This window comes from Haliotis rubra, unplaced genomic scaffold (genome assembly GCF_003918875.1).
Source record: "Haliotis rubra isolate DU_JTF1 unplaced genomic scaffold, ASM391887v1 Scf120, whole genome shotgun sequence".
NCBI lineage: Eukaryota > Metazoa > Mollusca > Gastropoda > Lepetellida > Haliotidae > Haliotis > Haliotis rubra.
Genome location: NW_025765115.1, coordinates 1,903,689 through 1,915,351, shown reverse-complemented (window position 1 = coordinate 1,915,351; position 11,663 = coordinate 1,903,689). Strand labels below are relative to the sequence as shown.

Below are 11,663 nucleotides of genomic sequence, written 5' to 3'. Positions count from 1 at the left end.
GGAGTGGAAGATTGTTTTGCAAGATGTAAAATCGGATCGTATTGATACGGTCTAACATCCATTTCAGAAATGACATCAGGAACATCTTTTACTGTTTCAGAATCCACGGACACTGTTAAGTTGTGAGGTAAAATCAAAGAAAGCCATCAGCAACAGGCACTTATGACGTCATGTCACGTGATACCCCCTCTGCTCATTAACTGTCGGGTGTTTCCGTAATAGGCGGACAGACGAGTACGTTTTTTGTGTTTTTATTGCTATTTTACAAACTTTTTGTTCAATTTTAATCACGGAATGTGACTTTTAGAATATCCTTAACAATATATCAAAAGTTTTCTTTTCGTTCGTATTCTCCTTTAAGATAGCACATAATTCGGGGAATAATTTCTGGGTCAAAAGTGTTACTAGATTACAACGACTCCTTGCACAATGTGCTGACTGCCTACATTCGTGCAGGACATGAAAAACATTCACTTTATTTATTCCTAGTATATCATATCAACGACATCGAAACGCACTCTTTTGTCATATCTAAAACAATTAATGTTTCATATAAATTCAAAAAATGTAATTTTTATGTCTGGTGTAATGTTAGAAACAAAATGAACAATTGACAATAATGCCTGAGTGAACGGTCCTAAATGTGATGTAGTGTCAAACACCTAGCAGACATGTTTGTTGAGAGAATTATACTTCATTAAGTCCCAACCTGATGCTTCGGGCAATAATTCGTTCAGTCAGTAAAGCAACATCGGCTTGGTGACCTTGTTTGCACATTTATAGCATTGTGATAAATGATTAGTTTATCACAAAGAAGCCATATATAATTTATCTTACAATACATGATTGATTGCAGGCACGGATAGTTAATGCACAGAAGAACATAGACTCAAGAATAAAGATCGAGCTCTTTATTCTCACGAGTTGATAAGCACAAGTATGTTCTCTAACTTCAAAGACACATCCCTCATTTCTCAAACATAACTCACATTTAGATATTGCCAAAACATTCCTCTGTGCTAAATTTCGATTTACGAAAGATTAACCATATACCTGGCGCTGTTCTATAAAACAATTATGATATGCACTAATATGATCTTAACTCAAATATATTAGCATGGGTTTATTATTATCATGGAGCTTTGATCGCCTTGTATGAATATCGGTATTGATTATCTAGAAAACAAACTATCAGTGGTTGCAGCAGATTTTGATTTGGGAAAACATGACGTTCTATTGATGGGAGATTTTAACGCCCGAACCGGGCTACTTGATGATTTTATCTTGGAGGATGAGGATGATATCAGATTTCTTAATCTCGGTTCTCTGCACCATGTGGATTCATTCTGTCAGCCAAGGAGTTCGATGGATGAAAAAGTTAATAGGTTCGGAAAATCTTTAGCATCACTGTGTAAAGCTTGGGGTCTTCACATTGTTAATGGAAGAAAGCCAGCGGATAGTGATGGTTCTTTACTTTATTGGGAATAATGGTACTAGTCTAGTAGACTATTTTCTTGCATCAGCTAGTCTGTTTTCGTTAATAACGGATATGAGAGTACATTCTTCTACAGTGTCTGATCATTTACCTATATCATACAGTTTGAACTACGAATCTACGTCTACGTATACTACGGCTTCAACTAATATTCCATCTTTTGATGTACCTAAGTTCCGATGGAAAGAGTATGGGAAACATCTCTTTAGTGCTAATTTTGAAAATATCAGAGCTAAAGAGCTAGTATCAGAGTTTACATCTCTTCTTGAAAAACTGATGTTAATGGTGCGGTTGAAAAATTATGTCAGCTTTTCTACTTTGCTGGGGAGCACTTTAAATCCAACAGGGGGTTGCTATGAAATCTATGAAAAAACAACCGATTTGGTTTGACAAAGAATGTTCTTCTTTAAAACGTAAAAAGTATAGCACTTTAGAAAAGCTACGTATGAACAGAATCAGAGTCAATATCAATCAATACTTGGAGGCCAAACGTATGTTCCGGCGCATCTGTAACGAAAAAAAGGAAACATTCATTGCCGAAGCTTTAAATAACTTGTCAATAGCTGTAAATAATAAAGACTGCAGAAACTTTTGGAAACAATTGAAACGTCTCCTTGCTAGTAAACGTGATGAAAATGATATAACACCAAGTGAATGGTTTGTATACTTTAAAAATCTTTTAAATCCTTCTGATAGTCAAACTGAATTTGATCACGATGTTGCACATTTTCTTGAAAATCATGATAGTTTTCCATGTGAAAAATGCTTGAACATTGATATGTTATCAGATACCATCAGCCATGAGGAAATTATTAAAGCGATCTCTGATATTAAATCGGGCAAGTCACCAGGAATAGATGGTCTTCCGCCAGAATTCATGAAGAATGCACGTTCCCTTACTGATCATTTCTATGCATTGTTTAATGTCATATTAGATTCAGGAGTATTTCCCTCTGCTTGAAATGTTGGTTTACTGGTACCTATCTATAAACAAGGAAATATGTCTGATCCCAACAACTATCGGGGAATATCCATGTTAAGTGTCATTGGTAAAATTTTCACTTATGTTCTTGAAAAAAGACTGCGTAGCTGGGCCGAGTTTAATGCTTTACTAAATGAAGGGCAAGGAGGCTTTAGAAATGATTATTCTACCATAGATAATATGTTCTCACTCCATTCTTTAGTTCATAAGTACCTGCGTAAAGCAAAACATCGTTTTTATGTAGCTTTCATCGATTTCCGCAAGGCCTTCGATCTTATTGATAGAAAAAAATGTTATATATTCTACTTGAAAAGGGTGTACACGGCAAGATGTATAAAATCATTGAGAACATGTACTCAAATGTATGTGCCTCCGTTCGTTCTGGTAAATCTAGAACAGATTTCTTTTCAACCAATAATGGTGTTCGTCAGGGCTGCATGCTCAGTCCGCTACTAATCATCCTATTCATCAATAAACTTGCAGACGATCTCCATCATGGCAATACTCGTGGAATGTATGTAAATGAATACATAGAAGCTATTAAGATATTACTGTTCGCGGATAACGTTGCACTACTAGGAGATAGCATTGTTGATTTACAAAGAAAATTAGACATTCTTGAAGATTTTTGTAACACGTGGGGCTTTGAAGTAAATCTGGATAAATCTAAGGTGGTTGTTTTTCGAAACGGAGGACGCGTTAAGAGAAATGAAAAATGGTTTTTTAAAGGTCTACCTGTAGAGGCCACCCCTTATTATAAATATTTAGGAATTGTATTTTCATCTCGTTTAGTTTGGTCCAAAGCATGTGAAACGCTATCTTTACAAGCCAAACGTGCATGTTTCCCCTCTGTTTCAACTGTTCACCAAGTATCAAAGTATGTCTTTAACTATTGCTAATAATATATTTGTCAGTAAGATACTACCAATTCTAACCTATGGAAGTGAAATTTGGGGCTATACTTATAGAACGTGTATTGAAAAGGTTCATAGTGAGTACTATAAAAGATTTCTGTTACTCAGTAAAAAAACTGCATCATGTGCTGTACTTGGAGAAATTGGCAGATATAACTTGTGTGTACATTACCATTCAAGGTGTATTAAATATTGGTGCCGAATTATTCGTATGGACCAAAATAGATACCCGAATGCCTGTTATAAGATGATGAAAGCCTATGATGATAACGGAGGCACAAACTGGGTTTCACATGTTCGAATGCTTCTTTTTACTACAGGTTTCTCCTATGTCTGGTTAGCCCAAGATTGTGGCGATGTAAATCACTTCATGTTTGAGTTCAAACAACGCTGTATAGATATTAATATACAACACTGGAATAGTAAAATAAGAAACTCATCATTTCTTGTAAAATTATAGTACATTTAAGTGACTTCTTGAACCTGAACTGTATATTTCCTGTGGCGCATTAAACAAAGATCTTATGCGAATGTTGATCAAATTCCGATGCCAATCACATAACTTGAATATACAAAAACAACGTTTTTCAAAGATAATTGTCCCATATAAAGAATTAGTTTGTAACAAATGTAATTTGAACGTGCTTGAAGACGAATATCACTTGTTGCTAATATGTCCATTTTATAACCGATGCAGATCCCAATGTATTCCAGCCTATTTCTACAGCCCACCTTCAATTGTCAAATTCCGAGCCCTTATGAAGATACACAGTGTCACTGTTCTTAAAGGAATATGTATATTCCTGAAGCAAAACCTACGTTAAAATAATTCTATTATGAATTATATTTTAACTCTACACACCATGACAATATTGTATTACCTGTTGTACTCTTGGCCACATGGCCTTCAATTCTGAATAAAGTGAAGTGAATATCAGTGAGTGAGTATGGTTTTACGCCGCATGTTGAGCAATACCCAGTACCGGTCACACAAGAAGTGGGCTTAACTCATCGTACCTATGCAGGTGTGAATGTGCCAAGACCATACAGACACATCGTCTATACTGATCTTATCTTTCTGTATCGTCATCAGTTAAATATCCAACTTCTAAATGCACCCCCCAAAATAAACAAAACAAACACAGACACACACAAAAGACAACAACAAAAACAACAACGAAAGAACAAAACACAAACAACACCTCCCCCAAAAAAAAAAAAATAATAAAAAAATAAATAAAATAATAATAAACAACAACAAAAAGCAAAACAAAACACACCCCCACCCACCCCACCCCCAAAAAACAACAACAAAAACAAAAAAAAACCCCAGAAAACAACCCAACAATAACACAACCAACGATATATTCTTTATGCAGGTATCAAAACTTGATTAAGATATACATCTCTGACGTATTAGGTAAATATTCTTTTTGGCACGGGCACCCTAAACGTTATGTCGTCTATATCCATAGAAGGTGTGGAAAGTGGAATATAGTCTTCGTTGCTGATAATCGATAGTTAATACAAGACCATGGTGCAAGGCCATTTACAATTTCCATGGACCCTGAACATGGATTACAGAGATACCCGAACATGGATATACGCTCTGCTCTGATTCATGCGTTCCAATTCTACAGTTCACTATGTCGTACAATGAAGCTGTTTTACCAGACAGTTGCATATAGCAGAAGATTATGAATGTCAGCATGTGCTACTAAATCATCGTTCGTTGTCTCATCGTGTTACGCCTGTCACAGTTGACTGATAGCTTGTCAATAGCTTGTACATTTAATCTAAATATATATGCAGCATGTGTCTTTTCTACCTCATTTGCGACTTCAGTCACTTCGCTGGCATCATGTCCCCCAGGTCTCACACCGTCTTCGTAAGTGTTCTGTTTAAAATTATCAATTTGTGCCGTGATTTTATTGATATCTTACCCGATTTTCATTTTTCTGATAGGATTTGATTAATAAGTCAACGGGTATAGAACGTAAGTTACATGCAAATTAATATTATACCGTTTTCTTAATCGTATATTTAGGATCATTCCTTCAGTTACCTTCTTTTGCTGTTTGTATGAATATAATGAGTGAGTATGGTTTTACGCCGCATTTGAACAATGCGCCATACTGGGGCACACTAGAAGTGGGTTTCACTCAATGTACCTATGCAGGTGTGAATATAACAAAATAATACAGATATCAACATCTCTATTACCGTTATAAAGTAATTGATAAGTCAACGTTCTGTAATTGTAATACAGATGTTGATCAAACCTTCTGTATGGTCATTCGTTAAATATCCAACTTCAAAATGTGAAAAACAACATATTTTATATGACTATATCACAACCATGTCATTTGTCTTATCGAAAATGTAGCTTGAAATAAGGTGATGAGAGTGCTATACAGATAATTGAACATAAGTAAAATCTCTCAAATTGATTAAGATACATGTGTATACATGTTTGATATATTAAGTAAAGTAAGGTACTTATTTGGATCAGAATTAAAATTATACTCGGAGGCAAAATATCTTTTTAAACAATTTATCACTAAACATTAATGATAATTATGGCGAATTACGTGGCCTGGCAGACTGATGCCTCTTTTGATGGAACACTACATCCTGAGTAGTGCCAGGATGGCGAACTTGATGTTGGTTTGAATGCGCATTGGGGTAAGAAACTAGGGAGTCCAAATAAGGAGACATGTTTAACGAAGAACAATTCTTCGAATAGAATATTTTCTGGGTTTTCATATATGGCTCATTTCAAACATTCAAACAAAATTTGTGCTTTCTGTTTCCATGTAGTTTTAATTGATGTTGGCAGTTTTATCAGCTAGTTCATTTGCAAATGTTGTTTAATTTAGTGATTAGTTTCATTTATTGTTTCATTCGGAAGGGCGGTAGGGTAGCCTCGTCACGCCGAAGACCCGGGTTCGATTCCCCACATGGGTACAATGTGTGAAGCCCATTTCAGGTGTCCCCCGCCGTGATATTGTTGGAATATTGCTAAAAGCGGCGTAAAACCCAACTCACTTCCCCCATTGTTTCATTCGTATTTGTTGTTTGGAGATGAAGAATAGACAGTGTCAAGTGGTATGTCACCGTCCAGTCAGAGGAAAGGTCTCCAGTAAAGGAAATTAAATAGTGAAAGAGTTTTGCTTGTATCACAGTGCCATTTGTTTCACATTTCAGGGCCGGACCCTTGTCCTAATCCTCTGTTTCAGCCTTGGACAAGCGCAACAGCAGAGTCAGGCCGAAGTCGAAGTACAAGAGGTAGCTCAAGGACAAGGCCCTATAGTATATCATGCTCGGATAAGACCAGGACAAGCAAACCAAGGTGCCAATGGTGCCACTGTAGTCACCGAAGCACCAGATGTCGAAGCACCGGAAGTGGCTGAAGGTCAAACTGCTCCGTTAGTTGTCCAGACTGGGGGTCCAAATTCACCTGGAGGAGCAGTATCCACTTATCCCCCAAATTATGAATACGAAGCCCCTGAGACACCCGAGGTGACGTCTCCGTTACCCACCACAGGACCTAGTGTTCCCGAGACTCCCCCACAGACTGTAGTGTCCGTCCCCAGAAGGCAGCCTTCATATAATCAACAACAGGCCAGAGGTACGGCAGGATCTGTGTCAGCGTCAGGTCAGTCTACACCTGCAACATCTGCCGGGCAGCAACATCGGCATAAAATCCTGACGCAAGCTACAAATGCGGCGAAGACACATCTTATGAGGAATCTGTTTGAACAATTTAGCAAAATGGCGGAACACCATCAGTTTGACATGCAGAAAATGCGTGCCGCCATGCAGCGGTCAGCCTCATCCTCGGTTTCAGGTCAACGTGGGGCGCCGGTTTATGATGCAGGTCTGGGAAGCAGGCAGACATCAACTTCAGGTCAGAGTGGGGTATCGGTGTATGATGCAGGTCAAGGGAGCATGCAGACATCAACTTCAGGTCAGAGTGGGGCATCGGTGTCTGATGAGACATCAACTTCAGGTAGGTCGGTAATGATGCAAGCAGGAAGCAAGACATCAACTTCAGGTCAGAGATGCACGTCAAGGAAGCATCGGTATATGATGCAGGTCAAGGAAGCGTGCAGACATCAACTTCAGGTCAGAGTGGGGTATATGATGCAGGTATATGATGCAGGTCTGGGCATCGGTATATGATGCAGGTCAAGAAGCGTGCAGACATCAACTTCAGGTCAGAGTGGGGCATCGGTATATGACGCAGGTCAAGGAAGCTTGCAGACATCGACTCCAAGTCCTATTTGGGTACCGATATATCTTGCAGGTCGATGGACCAGGCAGAAATACAATCCAGAAGTTCCAGTGTATGCTGGAGGACAAGGGAACTTACAAACATCCACTCCTAATCAGATAGGATATGAAAGCTCGACTGGGACACAGCCACCAGTTACAGCTGTACCAACTTCAAGTCAGCCTCTCGAACAGACAACGGCTACCTTTCAGACAGGAGCACACTATTCATATGTTACAGGTGCACAGGCACCAGTCAACGGCCAGACAGGTACACAGACAACGACATCAGCACCACTTCAAGTAGGTGCTCAAACACTAATTGAACACCTTTCAGAGGTTTATCCAATATCCAAGACACATGTCAGTGGTCAGGCAACGGCACAGACAGCACCAGCCGCAGGTCAGGATAGGTCACCAGTTACTGACCAGACTCCAGTTGCCATAAAAGAGATTGTACCTGTAAAGACTGTAGAGAACTCGGTAAATGCTAAACTGAGCCATCCGATCGAACCAAGGCTTTCACCCGTTCCCAACACAGACCCATATACAGGCACTGGTAATATACTGAAACCGATAACCAATGCCGAATTTGGGGCAATTATGCAAAGAATGCTGGTTCAAAGACTACGAAAATACATCAGCTCCCAACGAAAATTCCCAGCTTATAATCCAGAGCCTTGAGAAACCCCGTCACCAATTAGACAAAAGAGTAAGTAGCAGTTGTAGCTGTAGACTGTTTTACATTTGAGGTAGGAAGTCGTAAATTTGGTATGTTTCATTTACCAAAAGCTAAAATGAACAAAGTATGATATGACACCTTAACAAAGAAAGGCCAGCGATAATTTCGATTTATTCAAGGTATCGTGAAAGTGCAAGTCAGTGAGGCATCGCTTGTCAAAACGAAACTGCTTTATAATGCCGGTCCACGATATGTTTAAATATATATTTTGAAAGCTTTGTCTGATTGTTTGTTGTTTCAAGCCCTATTCAGCAATATTCCAGCTATATGGCGGCGGTCTGTAAATAATCGAGTCTGGACCTGAGAATCCAACAGCATGAGCATCGATCTGCGCAAATGTGAAACGATGACATGTGTTAACAAAGTCAGCGATTGACCCCCCGATCCTGTTACGACAAGCTTGGGTTTTTGAAGACCAATTGTAACCAGGTTTTGAAAGCTACATTGGTTTTGAGCGCTGAGCACTGTGGCGTCTGTTGTGTCTGTGCGTTGTTAGCACTGTTAGCGTCTGTTAGTGTCTGTGGCGTCTGTTAGTGTCTGTGGCGTCTGTTAGTGCGTTGTGGCGTTAGTGTCTGTGGCGTGACGTCTGTTAGTGTCTGTGGTCGTCTGTTGTTACTCTTTCCGTCGTTATATCATCCGTCTGACAAATCCTCAGGCACAAACATTGTTTGTTAAATTGTTCTGTTATTTCTGTTAAAGATACTAGATACCACCGATGGATGGTCCCACATAATATGACGTCTCACCACGGCGTGACTAGAACAGCCTCAGAAGACAGACCTGATCCATCAGTTACGTTGAAGAGAAGACCCGTCTCATTGCTGAATGTGCTAATATATGCTCAAAAGTCTACTTTCTGAAATAAAACAAATGGTATTTTTCTGTGTAAAATGGAGTGTTCAATTTCCATTGGGTCACTGAAATAGTCCGTTATAGTCCTAACGAGGAAGAACTTTAGAAGGGGTCACTGAAACTGCTGAATGTTACAACCCGTTGAAATCTTTGAAATCGAGAGTGTTTTCTCGAGAACGCATGATTTGGGACTTGTTGCAGCAGCAGATATAGACGTTATAGTGTCGTTTAGTACTGTTACAAATGTTGAACATATATTCCAGGATAATAAAATCACGGGCAAAAGAATGTTTTAAAAGTAATTGTATAGAAATACCAAAAACGCTGGTACAGGTTTGAACCCGCGCAGTAAACATTCATCAAAATGTAGCATGGTCAAGATAACAAAGCAGCTGTCCGAAAACTCCCTACGTATCATGCATTTTTCAAAACGTGAAAAACGTAATTGTGGGACAAAAACATCTCCGTAAGTGTTTGCAAAATCAGACTCCGATTCACTGAAACGTATTTGTTTCTGGCACGCAAGCCTTCTGCTGATTGTTTGTTGTTTAATACAGCTCTGAACAATCTTCCAACTGTCTGACGGTTGTTTGTAAATAATCAAGTCTGAACCAGACAATCTGGTGATTGACATCATGAACTTCGATGTAAACAATATGGGGTACGATGACATGGCTCAGTCGGCGACCCTGGACCAAGTATTGTTTGCTGTAGACTAATTCGAACACTTTTGTCACGGAGACATTGGAACTTTGTCGGACAAAGCTGGCCAACATCGTTTCTTTTAGAAGTTTTGATAAAGACAATACATGCCGAAGTTTTAGACAATTAGTTTATTCAAACATTTCATGTTGTTACACAAAACTATGATCGAGATCCAAAGACGAATTCCAAAAACGTTTGAACAGAGATATTGGCGGATTCAAGAGGACATGAACCTCTCAGGGAACACATACGTGATGTATTACGTACTCCGAGTTAGTCAGTTGGCTATAACGCCATTTGAACATTGTTTCAGTTATGTCATGGCGTGAAGGCTTCATGTGCTGTAGGTGTGGCTGTTGACGTTTAACCCATGCATGGTGGCAGGTTATTGTTCATAATCTGGGTGGACATTGTTTTTAACCCAAGATCAAACAATCTTGGCTTGACCAAGGGACGGAACTGCCCACCTTGATTTGCGATGCATTGGGCCGCTTGTCAGCCTGTACTAATAACCCAGCTAACACACCAACGTTGTCGCAACGTTGTGGGAAGGTTGTAGACTGGTAACGCCATGCCACAACGTTAGTATTACGTCATTTTATAACGTTATGTCACAACGTAATAACAAGGTTGCAAAGTTACGTTGAGGAAACGTTATGCTTTGGGCTCCTCACAACGTTATAACAACGTTTCTTATGACTTGGTGCCACGATAGTTTTCTGTAAAACTTTTCATTTTCAGATTCTTTTTTTCACAATTCAGCTACAGCTTCAGGAAACACGACCAAAACAACATGGAAATTGACGAATAAACATTGAAGTGAATTTCTGCTTTGTTTCAGATGTACTTTTCACTACTGGGAAAACTATTCAACTATTAACGTTAAATAGAACGTTACGACAACGTAAAATACGTTAGCATCAAATAACTTAACCTTGTGGCGACGTAAAAATGACGTATCACAACGTCAGGCCACAACGTTGTGACAACGAAAATGGAGTCCACAGAATAGCGTTGTTACAACGAAGGCATAACGCTGTGACAACGTTGTGACAACGTGAAATTGTTAGCTGGGAATACTTTAACAGTGCGGTTATCCTGTTTTTAAATCTCAGTTTACTACTAAATGATGTAACCAGAATTTATTCAAACTGGATATCAAACTGATTTTATAACAATTACAGTAAAACGTTTTCAGACTTCATACATGCATGCCATTTGAACTTTCATTTGAATATTTGTGCAATTTGTCATTATGTACACACATACACATAATGAAACTTGTGTTGACTATTCGTTAAAGTCAATCAATGAAATGACATAAGGAGGCATCGATTTTCTTTGTTTCTATGATCGTCAAACTTTGTTTTCTAAACAAATATGAAATACCTGGTAGTGGTAAAACTGGTTAATAGGAATGGAATTGACTGTGAGCTATTCAGGTCACGTATTTCGGTCCTCCAGCCTATTATTATCGCTTGATGACTTCCATTAATACGGAAATGATCGATCCTAGCCTTTTCTAGTTTCATTGTATATACGTTTGCAGAACTCCGCTCTGCCATTTACAACGTTTGTTTATGTAGATCGAATATCAGGCCAATTACAATGACTTGTTCGTGATGGCCTGCCCACTCCATCTTGGCCTACCCACCCACAGAGTCGTTCCTCTGTAACGTAATGTCCCTGGTCCTAATA

The 11,663-nt window shown here is 38.9% G+C and overlaps 1 long non-coding RNA gene across 1 annotated transcript; it reads left to right on the top strand.

Moving 5' to 3' along the window:
• The first annotated feature begins 7,566 nt into the window (after positions 1-7,566).
• Positions 7,567-9,299, top strand: LOC124263737. Its single transcript, XR_006894923.1, has 2 exons — positions 7,567-8,378; positions 9,108-9,299. It is a non-coding gene; the product is annotated as an uncharacterized LOC124263737 (long non-coding RNA).
• Positions 9,300-11,663: the final 2,364 nt, after the last annotated feature.